We start from the raw sequence: 12362 nt of genomic DNA on the forward strand, positions 1-12362 counted from the left end.
TCACTCTAAATTTCATTTCAGAGTAATAAAAATAATGTAGCAGTAAAATTAAATAGCAATGGAAAATAATGAGCGAGAGAAAGGTATTCGCTCTATGAGAAGGGCAGTGTTAGCAAGCTTTTAAGTGAGATTAGGCTTGCAATAGTCAGAAGGTCAATGAGGCAAATAGAGAAAGGTTCTACAAAAAGACAGAGTTAAATATTTCATAAACCATTTTTAAGTGGACACGATAAAATGCACTAAAAGAAAAGGAAATTGATTCTGTATGAAAGCAAATGTAGACTAGGTTTTCCATGATTTCAAAAACAAATATGTTACAAACTTTAAAGATAATTCAGCTCAGTTGATACTGCCCATAAATTTAAAAAAATGTTGCAGTCATACATAGCTATTATTTGACATATGAGCTCCAGCAAAGGGCTCAAACATAACAAGCAGTGCGAGGATGGCCCAGGACCGGGTATTGCGTTGTGCTGCTGTACAGAGGCTCCCTATGAGTTAGAACCAACTGGCCAGCACCATAAACAAAAGCAGACACTTCAACTACAATTTCCTACATGTTTTTCCAGAAATACATGTCACCCTGCTTTTACAATTAGTCATAAACTTTGAGCTTCTTTCATTTACTTCTCTGCCACTTGCTAAACATTGGAAACTGAATTATTTTCAATACTTATTTTAACTTGCTATAGTATACACAGAGTTGCTATAAACACTCATTCATACCTAGAAGAGTAGGCAGCTATTGCTATTTAAAGGTCACAGGACTAAATATTTAATTTTACTGGGCATGGTGGTTAGGTGATTGTATGTCATCTTGAAGATGCATGAAAATGTAGGGGTGTGTCAATCAGGTCACAGCCTTGTTATGCTTCGTTGTGTGTGGGTAGGACCTTAGAATGGGGCAAATTGGAATTCTCGCTCACTCTCTGCTGCCTCATCTTCCTGCTTGCTATGGCTCTGCCGCTAAGAGCTGTTGATGCCCTGCCGTGTTTCCACCTACATTGGAACCACATGACTGCACCCATCGACCATTGGTCTTCTTGGATTCTGCATCATTGCATGAAACTATGTGAGTCTGAAGCGGTACTGATGAACTTGTATTGGACTCCTGGACTTCAGTTGAACTGGGCTGTGATGCCTTCTAGTTATATGCCATATATACTCGTGTGTAAACTGAGTTTTCAGCATATTTTTCATGCCATTTTGGTGGTAAAAGTAGGTGCCTTGGCTGATATTCGGGTTGGCTTCTACCTAAGTATATATGGTAATCACTTTTTGATCTAGAACTCTTACTTATGCATGGTGATTATAGTAGCTACATAGTGATGATCTTGTGGTTATGTGTTGCACTGGTAACCTCAAGGAAACAGTCAAAATCACCAGCCGCTCCTAGGGAAAAGGAGGCTTTCTGCTCCAGTGAGGAGATATAACCTCAGACACTCACAGTGGCAGCTCTACCCTGTCCTTTGGGTTAGCTGTGAATTGGAATCAACTTGATGGCAGAGGCTTTTTGAGATTATTTCTTTTTTTTTAATTGCATACAGATGACAAGTGAAGAGTACCTGGAACACAGACTGATGAAAATCAAAGACTGCAATCTCTAATATGGATTGCTACTCAACATGAAGGAAACAAAAAATATTCATAACTGAACGTATAAGCCAGATTATAATAAGCACAGAATAAAGATGGAAGTTGTAAAGCAGGAGTAGGAAACCTTTATCCTGCTGAGGGTCATCTGGATGTCATTTAGAGCAGCGTTCACAGGTCATACTGGCCAAATATTTAATTGACTCACCCCTCATGCGACGGCTGGAACCACTTCTCCTTGGTGCGGTGTGTGATGTGAGCTAGTACTGATGGTTTTGAGGGCCTAATATGGCCTGCAGGCTGGAAAATCCCCATCTCCTGTTAAAGGATTTCATTTCATTTACTTGGATCTACAATGAACATCAATGGGAGCAGCAGTCAAAGAATCAAAAGACATTGTATTCAACAAATCTCCTATAAAAGACTGGTTAAAAATGTTTAAAAGTCAGATGCCAGTTTGAGCATTGAGGTATACTGGACAAAGTCATGGTATTTTCATGTGAAAACTGTGAAAGTTGCATGTGAAATAAGGAAGACAGAAGAAGAATTTCTGTATTTAATGATTTTCAGGGGAAGCCAGCCCCTAACACATCATTACGGGTCTGGTAGGTGCAATTGTATAGCAATAATAAGTAAGGATTATAGTAAAGTTGTAGAGAGCATGAGAGATAGAAGTATTGAAATAAATGGAGTCACACAACGATTCATAGTAGCATGCTCACCTCAGCCCCGCTTGGTGATCCACATGGTGGGAGAGAACCCTCTCTTTAATGCTATCCCAGGCTTTTTATAGTCTCCGGGGACATGCAAGCCCCTAATTACAGGTGAGTACAAATGTCACAGAAAGGGATTGTGCTATAGGTATAGAGTAATGAGAGGGGGTGGTCTAGGGACATACATGCAATAGTAAGAGGAGGGATTGTAGGTATACATGTGATAAGATGGGCGGATAACTTAACTTTGGATGTCACAGAGTCAGTTTGACCTGTTCCCCGACTCAACTGATAGAGATCATTATTGGTAGGGGGAGAATGCTTGGTCCCAGGCCTCAGGGAGGAAAAATATTATTGTCCCCAGTAGCAGGGAGTGGGGCCTGCCATATAGTCTGGTGACTAACTGCCCTAGAGGCCTACCATGTAGTCTGGTGACTAACTGCCCTCAGGGAGGATGTCTGTAAGCGTCTGACCTCTCCCCACAAATGACTGTGTTGGTGAAGAAAACTTAATGTATCGTGGACTGCCAGAAGATTGAATAAATCTGTTTTGGAAGAAGGTGCAGCTGAATTTCTCCTTGGAGGCATGGAGGCAAGAATGAGGAGCCTTAGACTCATGTGCTTCAGATTTCTTATCCAGAGGGACTAGTGAAGTGCCTCATGCTTGCTAAAGTAGAAGGTCACCCAAACAAGAGCAAGTCCTCAACACGGTACATTGATAAAATAACTGTATCATTAGACTGAGGCATGGGGATGCGTATAAGAGCGGCACAAGACCAGACGATATTCGATTCTCTGTTACATGGCAGCAGCTGACAGCGCTCAACAACGCTCAAAACCAGGCATCAATTACATTCTAATATGTTATATTTGTTTACTTCTAACTTAAGCTAGTTATATGTATATAAATACTTTCCACCTTTCTTATCAAAATAGGTGACAGAAATTTTAAAAAATATTTATAAATTTACAAAAAATAAGCTGTAGAGTAAGGTTTTGATAAAACGATCTTATTTCCCTAAATTCAGTGTTCTGCTCTTGCAACAGAGTACACTGTGTATGTGGGCATCCATCTGAGGTTATAACTTTTTTATTTGGGGGCAAGAGAAGCTACTGAAAATTACTAGTGCTCATCCTACTTTTGAGACATGAACAATAGCATTCTTTGTTTCTGATCCAGGACGTTGGTATCACCTACAAATAGGCTACTTTTTAAGCTTAAAGGTAGAGTAACATATCATTGTAAAATTGTTCACAGAGTAAACTGATATACAATTCCAGACATACTGAAATATGAAAGTAAACTTTTGGAATCTGAACTGTTTTCAAGTCCTCTATACTCTTACAAATCCCAATGTTAATACATTATTCACTTTTCAGGAGCCCTGATGGCACAATTGTGGAGCTCCCGACTACTACACAAAAGGTAGGCAGTTTGGATCGACCACCTTGTGGAATTAAGGACCTGGCAACATGCGATTGCAGGGCTTATAGCCCAGGACACCTTGGAGCTTGAGGGCAATTCTACTCTATCCTCTAGGATCACTCTCAATCAAAACCAACCCTGCAGTGCACAGCAAAAACAATCACTAAATCAGATATTTAAGCCAATTAAATGCACTTTTTCTTTCCAGAGTATAGGGCGGAGGGGAAGCTAGGATGAAGATAGCAGAGGTTACAAATTGCAACATGAGGGAATATTTTTACATCAATTGGTAAATTTAATTCAAAATATAAGTTTGATTTTTTTCTTAAGAGTATAATGGAAATTTCACTATCCTTTGCCTCCTAAAAGAGCAAATATTTTCTTTGGCTTATGCTGGAAGAGCTTCTAAATTGATGTTCAAATGGCTCATTTGTTGATTCTTAGAAATGACAAGCTTACTGCCTTAATTTATTCTGACAACATGACCATATAAATCTGATAAACTTCAAGGTTTTCTGATTTAATCATTCCTATTTTCTTTTTTTCTCTCTCTCCATTACCTTATTTTACATACTACCTTTTCTTCCCTGGTTTGGAATTGTATCATCCTTCATTTTTTCTTTCTTTTTCCCTAGATGCTTTCTGTCTTGCACAATACTTTTACATGTGTATTATCTATACCTGTATTTTGCTCTAGAAATACATTCTAGAAAATATTCACATAAGTATATACAAGTTGACATGTAATCTTTCAGAAGACTTGTGATATGAGTTGGTGTGTAAATTCCCTTTTCTCTCAGAAATTTCTCTGGAGAAGGTACAATTAATGTTGTGGAGTCATCCAGATAGCTATTGCTCCCAAGGGTGGACCTGGGCAATACATGCTGCCTATTACCACAGTGAAAACCAATCTACTCAGTGCCCTGGATATTCAAATTACTTATGCCAGCAATCTGGATGTCATCCCCAAACCCTTTATCCTATAGTTCTTTCAGGCTTCCGTAATTTAAAAATTAATAGTCTGTTAAGAAAGAAAACATTTCTAACTGTACAGAACAAAAGGGTATCATTTAAACATACTTTTTGGAGACTGTTTCATATACTGTGAGATACATATATTAAGGCCATCTCTTAGTAGTTCTTGCCAATTAAATTGGTAGTAGGCTTCAAATGAGAAAGTTTGATATCTAAGAAATTTCAAAGCTGAATTAATTGAGCAGTTTTTAGTATGAATAACCTTCACAGTAACACTATCAATGAATTGAAGTTTAAAAAAAATCCCAAGATATATGTATCTTTCCTTTAAGGAATTATTTTTGTATAGGCTCTGGTATATGTGGGGTTATTTTATTTATTTGTTTTTTCCCCCACTATATACAAGGATTTGAGCTCAAAGCCTTAATTGTTAAAATTTTGTATTGCTGCCTCATGCTGTTTATGAACAAGAGTGAAAGAAAACAGATTTCAGTTATTCAATCTGCTTTCTAAATATTATAGACCTTCTTAAATCATTAAAGAACCATTAAGTATGTATCATTTTGGCAGAGAAAGCAGCATCATGGTTTGAGTTTAACAATAATGGTAGAAAATGAACCTTATTTAGCCATCCTTACATCTTACCTAAACAGACAACACAGTTATTGCAATTTGATCTGATCAGAATGATCGCTTTCTAACATGCTGCAGTCGAAGAGATTTTGTCTTGAGTATATTTTAAATATTCCCTGGACTCTTTTTAATAGTTTTAATCATAGATCTCAGTGTGGTGCTTACCCCCAAATTGCACAGACTGCATTTTGTTCTGATTGTGTTGTGGTTGAGGATATTTTATTCTTAGAGATAAAAATGCAAATGACTTTCTCCCCTTGACCCATTACCCCAATAAAAAATACATTTATTTTCCATTTCCTTTTTGTTATAGTTAATATCATATATCTCTTCTGCTCTGTAAGAACCTTGCAGTTCAGTGAGCTAAGTGTTCCATTGGGACATTGATTTGAATCTGTCAGCCACGTCTCAAGAAGAAAAATTAGGCAATCTGATTCTGTAAAGATTTGGAGTCCCAGACACCCTGTGGGTCAGCACCTATATCTGAGCTACACTCTTGCATCATATATATTAATTCTCTATGTAAAGCAAAAACATGAGAACCTGGACAATATGATGGAGGAAGTGGCATCATGATTGTAAGATGCCTCATTAGCTATATGTAAATGACATGACTTTGCTTGCTGGAAGTGAAGAAGACATGAAGCACTTACAGATGAAGATAAAAAACTACATCCATCAGTATGAACTACATCCCAATGTGAAGAAAATAAAAACACTTGCAAATATGTCAATAAGCAAAATCATGATGAATAGAAAGATAAGTGATTGAAGTTGTCAAAGGTGTCATTTTATATAGATCCACAATTAATGCCTACAGAAATAGTTTTTAAAAATCAAAGGATGTATTGCATTAGACAAATCTGCTGCATATGACCTATTTGTGTTTGAAGACAAAGGTGCACCTGTCACAGGCTATGATATGTTCAATTACCGTATAGACTTGTGAAAACTGGACAATGTATATGGAAGACTAAAGATAAACTTAGTCTTTGATTATGATGAATAAGGAAAAATATTCAATATATTGAATTATTCAGTGTATCTCACCTTCAGCAAAGAAGAAAATGAAAATGAAAACATATATCAAGTTCCATTTTTTATAATTAATTTCATTAATTTGGAGATATTTATATAATAAATTATGTGATTTTTAAGGAATTTTAAATTCAGTGATTCAATTTGGAATTAAATTATACAAAGCTATATAAAAGGGATAAATTCTTATGAAAATATTTTGATGTGATATGAAAGAAAAAATTAATAAAGAGGAATGAGTTAAATTGTTTAGAAAACTAAATATTTTAAGTTAGAAGTCTAGAAAAAAGGTATATAATAAAATATTCCAATTTGTCAATTGATGTGTAAAAATCCAATAGTATATAAAACAAATGAGCAAAAACCAACAAGTGCTAGGAATGAAAAACTGTGTGGCCACTATACTATTTTGGTGGTTCCTCAAGAGTTAAAGATAAATTTACTCTGAACTTGAAATTCTACTTCTGACTATATACTCAACAGACTTAGAAACGGCAAACTGATACATATATACCAATTTCCAAGAAATATACATGAGCGAAATGTCTATCAAAGTATGGTACATTCTATACATGTAATAAAATATTAGTCAGACATTAGGAGAAATTGATGATGCCAGTTGAGAGCCAAGATGACCTCATTTTGTAACATTATTGGCCTGCTCACTCTTTTCCTTAAATAACTAATGGCCAACCCCTACCTCTGAGGACTATTACTAAAATAAACAACCAGGTGTCCCTTGTATTCACCTGCATGACAAACAATAAATTAACAGATAAACAAGCAAACAAAAATGAATGGCTAACATTTTTTTCATAGTGAACTGTTAATGAAATATGAATCAATATCAGTGTTGAAAATTCTCCGAGAAAGTCATGCCAGCCCGGCTATCAAAAGATATAGCATCTGGGGTCTTAGAGGCTTGAAGGTAAAGCAGCGGCCATCTAGCTCAGAAGCCACAAAGCCCACATGGAAGAAGCACACTGACCTGTGTGATCATGAGGTGCCTAAGGGATCAGTTATCAGGCATCAAGAACAAAAAATCATATCATTGTGTGCTCATCTCAATGATACAATCACTGAAGACAAATGGGTGTGTAAGCAAATGTGACCAAGAAAGCTGATGGTGCCTAGCTATCAAAAAATAAAGCGTTTGGGGTCTTAAAGGCTTGAAGGTAAACAAGCGGCCATCTAGCTCAGAAGCAACAAAGCCCACATGGAAGATGCACACCAGCCTGGGGGATCACGGGGTGTTGAAGGGATCAGGTATCAGGCATCATCAGAACAAAAAATCTTACTAGTGAATGAGTGGGGGAGTCCAGAGTGGAGACCCAAAGCTCATTTGTAGGTCACAGGACATCCCCTTACAGAAGGGTCTTGGAGAGGAAATGAGCCAGTCAGGGTGCGATGTAGCAACGATGAAAAATACAACTTTCTTGGTTCCTAAATGCTTCCTCCCTCCCTGCTTCCGTCACCCCACTATCATGATCCCAATTCTACCTTGCACGTATGGCTAGACCAGAGGATGTACACTGGTACAGATAGGAACTGGAAACACAAGGAATCCAGGGCAGATGATCCCTTCAGGACCAGTGGTGTGGGTGGCAATACTGGGAGAGTGGAGGGAGGGTGGTTTGGAAAGGGGAAACTGATTACAAGGTTCTACATGTAACTTCCTCCCTGTAGGATGGACATCAGAAAAGTGGGTGAAGGGAGACATTGGACAGGGAAAGATATGACAAAATGATAATTTGTAAATTATCAAGGGTTCATAAGGGAGGGAGGAATGGGGAGGGAAGAGAAAATGAGGAGCTGATGCCAGGGGCTTAAGTGGAGGGCAAATGTTTTGAGAATGATGAGGGCAATGAATGTACAAATGTGCTTTACACAATTGATATATGTATGGATTGTGATAAGAGTTGTATGAGCCCCTAATAAAATGATTAATAAATAAATAAGCAAGCAAATAAATAAATAATTTTAAAATAAAGTCATGCCAACCAGAGCTGACAAAAGTCATGAAGTAACTGAAGTAATGCAGGCAAAAGAGGAGCCCAGAACAAACACAAAGGGCCTTAGCCCTCCACTCTCTAAGCAGGTGGTGGTCCAAGCAGGGGTAGTCCTTGGTTACAAGAAGGGAGAGCCAGAAAAACTGAGCAGGAGGCTCTCTGCAAGACATAGGATTTATTTGTGGGGAATGTACATACAGAGGAGCACCACTTCTGCGTAGGCAGCTCTGCATTTAGTGAACTGTGTGCTTTCTTGCTGAGAGGATCTTATGTAGCTTAGCTCTCAGGGGACTGGCTGGCAGAGTGCTTCTCATCACTGGGGCCTCTTTGGTGATGTCTTCAACTCATTGTAAACTACGGTACACAGCCAGGATTTGTTTGATCTGTAGGGCTGTGTCTGGTCTCTGCAGTCTTCTGCAGTTGGGTCAAAAACATAGAGGATATGCCATCTTTGTTGTCACTAGCCAAGCCCACAGCCATACACTTCTCAGTTGCTGGCTACATCCAATTCATAGTTTTTCCTGTGGCTGCAGTCCTTATGACCTGTATTTGCTATACTGCTATGTTAGCAGCATTGAAGGCCTAATCTGCCTCAGGAGATCAATCCTATAAAGTCCTTTTCTTTACTAGCTTGTACTAGATATGAGAGTTGGGCTCAATGGGGAGTGAAGGGCCACTAATACTCTCACGTACCCAGGCAGATCTGTGTATTAGTCTGGGTTGTCTAGAGAAATAAGTCCAGTGACATTCATTTACGTATAAGAAAGAGTTTTATCAAGAGGTAATTTATAAATTGAGAAGATAATCCAGCTCCTTCCAACTCAAGTCCATAAGTCCAGTGCTACCCATAAGTTCCTCTTCCGACACACATAGTCACATGCCAGTGACACAGAATGGTGAACTGCGAAGAGGCAGACACAGGGAAGCAAGCAGACGCAGGCCGGTGGGTGCAGTCAGATGGCTGCAAGCTCCATGGAAACGAGGCAGAGTACTGGCAGCTCTCAGGAGGGTGAGCGCCAGAGAGAGGGAGGTTCTCTGGTTCCCTCTCATAAGACAGCCCCACCCTGAAGGAGGCAGAGCACTGGCAGCTCTCAGGAGGGTGAGCACCAGAGAGAGAGGGAGTTTCCCTGGTTCCCTCTCAAAAGACGGCCCCACCCTGAAGGAGGCATCATCAGGTGGTGACCTGATTAATAGGTTGGATTTCACTAACACGCTTTCATAAAACTTCAATTACCACCATGGTCTAGAATTCTTTTACTTTAGTGGACAAAAGTAGCATTTGACCTTATGAATCAGAGCAGTCAAGAACAACCTCTGTCTTACCTGATCAGACAATTCTCCCCGAATTGATTGACAATCTAGGTCCTGGTAGTTTAGCAAGCTCAGATATGCCATAAGCTTCAGTACAGGATGTTGGAAAGGTGTCAGAGAATCACAGGTTAATACGATCATTAGCTATCCCTAGGCAAACTGCATTGCTACTCACCACTCAGCAGGACTGGGGAAAGGACTGGAAATCCACTTACCCATCCCCTAAAGATGGACATAGCCACTGGGAGCTAACTCCTCACAGTGGCATGGCACAGTATGCGCAGAAATAGCTGTTTCCAGAATATACTCAGAAAGCAGATGTACACTTTATGTTCTCGGAGAGAGTGTGACGTGGAGTTCATGCAGCCAATTTGAATCAAAATGTAGTCTGCTTCAGTATCCTACAGGCAGAGTAACAAGGCAGTTACAGGTCCCTGTCTTTCTGCCTCCGTAAGGCAACAGGGAGGATGGGGCGTGGGGGGAGTACATCTATTGGCCAAGATTGGTCTTGTTAGAGGAAGAACAGAGAAGCTGGAAAATTCCACTAAAGGAGGGGGTCAAAAAACAACCCTAAGAATAAGGGGATAAACAAGAAGAGTCCAATTTATAAACTACAGGAAAACTTGATAATTTGTAAATTATCAAGGGTTCATAAGGGAGGGGGGAATGGGGAGGGAGGAGAAAATGAGGAGCTGATGCCAGGGGCTTAAGTGGAGAGCAAATGTTTTGAGAATGATGCGGGCAATGAATGCACAAATGTGCTTTACACAACTGATGTATGTATGGATTGTGATAAGAGTTGTATGAGCCCCTAATAAAATGATTAATAAATAAATAAGCAAGTAAGTAAATAAATAATTTAAAAAGAAAGTCATGCCGACCAGAGCTGACAAAAGTCATGAAGTAACTAAAGTAATGCAGGCAAAAAAAGCCCTTGCAATTAAAAAACTCTTTCCTATCTTGAGCACGCAATAGGAAAATAAAGACCTTAAAGGAATCTTGCTGCTCATTAAAATTATTTAAAAAATCACACCCACAAGTGCCATGACAGCTTGCTGTCGTGTAGCTCACCATACCACTTTCAAGTTCACCAACTAAGAGAAAGTGAGAAATGTGTGAATAGTGCCCCTCATTTCCTCAGAATTATCATGAATATTCCTTCCCTTAATATTTTGGTATTGTATGACCCGAAGTCATCTCCACTTTATGAAGAAAGACCTGTTCCTCTTTCATAAGTCCTTTCACTCGGCTGAAGGAGATGCTGACCTTGTGTGGTACTTTTGACCGTATTGGGACCAATAGCTCTGATTCATCCAAGAGAAGTGGAACAGGAGGCCACAATGCCTGGAAAATAACGGCTGTTTGAAGTTTGGCTACTAAGATAGTTTCAGGAGGGGGGAGGGTCTCTCTTTCCTTCTGTTATTGCCTCCTCTTTCTGAGCCTGTGGAAATTCCAAACGGTCCCAGAATTAGGAGTTCCACTTCCTCCTCACAGTTACGCCCCCTGTTCCTTGTGTGATGCAGCTTGCTAGGGTTTCTACATGCTGGCCAGCACTTTGGTCCCTTCCTTAGCCCACCCCATTCGGGAGAGATGACAGTGCTTCCAGCATTTCCTGGAAAAGCTTATATTGACACACGTGTCCCCATGTTCCGAAGACCTTCACTAACTGCCCCCCACCCTGGATGTGGTGACCTCTGTGGGGTTTTCAGGCTCTTAACTGGCTCATCAATTACAAAAAGATGGTCCATGTAGCAATAGTCCTTTTTGGCTACCAGATGCCAAGAGGATGAAAAACCGACCTTATTGACATGGAAACTTGGAGACAGCTGCCGGCTCGCAAGGTCAGGGCGCTTCTGCACCCACATTTGAATCAAGCCAGGGTTTTATGCTGTTAAAGAGAGGCACTTAGAGGAGGATCTGGGAAGCAGGCTCAAAGCAGCTAGGGCTGGTTACGCAACAGGGTTGTTATAATTAATGTCACTAAATTGTAGAGGCAACGTTGTTAAATTGACAACTGTTGTGTTGTATACACATTTACAAGAATGAAAATACACATTTTAATAAGGGAAAATTCTATCCAAATCAGTGATTTAAACAATAGGAAGTATGCATTTAGTTGACTAGTCAGAGAACTGACGGCTCATAATCAGCTCTCAGCTGGGATGCGTTCAGTGAGCGCACTCTGATGGTGATTGGAATCCGGGCCTCGTGGTAGGCTTTCCACTCCTGTTTCCGGCACCTGGCCTCCGGAACGCAAGTAGTCGACACCTCTGCCATGTCTCTCTCTGCAGTCTCATAAGGTCATGCAGGCGCCGCACGGGGTCTCAGGTCGCCGGACTTCCAGCGGAGAGCCAAAGGCTTTACAAGCAAGTGCCCCAGGAGAAATCACAAGAAAAATTCAAACAAGGCCTTTCCTAACTTTCTCTCCGGAGAAAGCCGGCATTCCTTCACTTGTATCCCATTTATCTATTGACGCTGCCAAAGAGGTCCAGATAGTTTCAAGGGAGGAGTTCCTCCGAGACACAAGTGGACAAACAAACAAACAACCCCCGTGGACTGCTATTCAGCCCCACCCACACGGAGCACACAGCGTTGCCTCAATCGCAGGCCTGGGCATCTCCTCCGAGAATATACAGCGTTGTAGACCCTCAGAGGACGCCTGCTC

The 12362-nt window shown here is 40.1% G+C and overlaps 1 long non-coding RNA gene across 1 annotated transcript in view; it reads right to left on the reverse strand.

Moving 5' to 3' along the window:
- LOC142426285 (uncharacterized) overlaps positions 1–12362 on the reverse strand; it is a 38741-nt gene that overhangs the window by 23780 nt on the left and 2599 nt on the right. Inside the window, exon 2 of the long non-coding RNA XR_012779737.1 lies at positions 1802–1911. This is a non-coding gene — a long non-coding RNA (uncharacterized LOC142426285). The remainder of the gene's footprint in view (positions 1–1801; positions 1912–12362) is intronic.

Source organism: Tenrec ecaudatus, chromosome 14 (genome assembly GCF_050624435.1).
Source record: "Tenrec ecaudatus isolate mTenEca1 chromosome 14, mTenEca1.hap1, whole genome shotgun sequence".
NCBI lineage: Eukaryota > Metazoa > Chordata > Mammalia > Afrosoricida > Tenrecidae > Tenrec > Tenrec ecaudatus.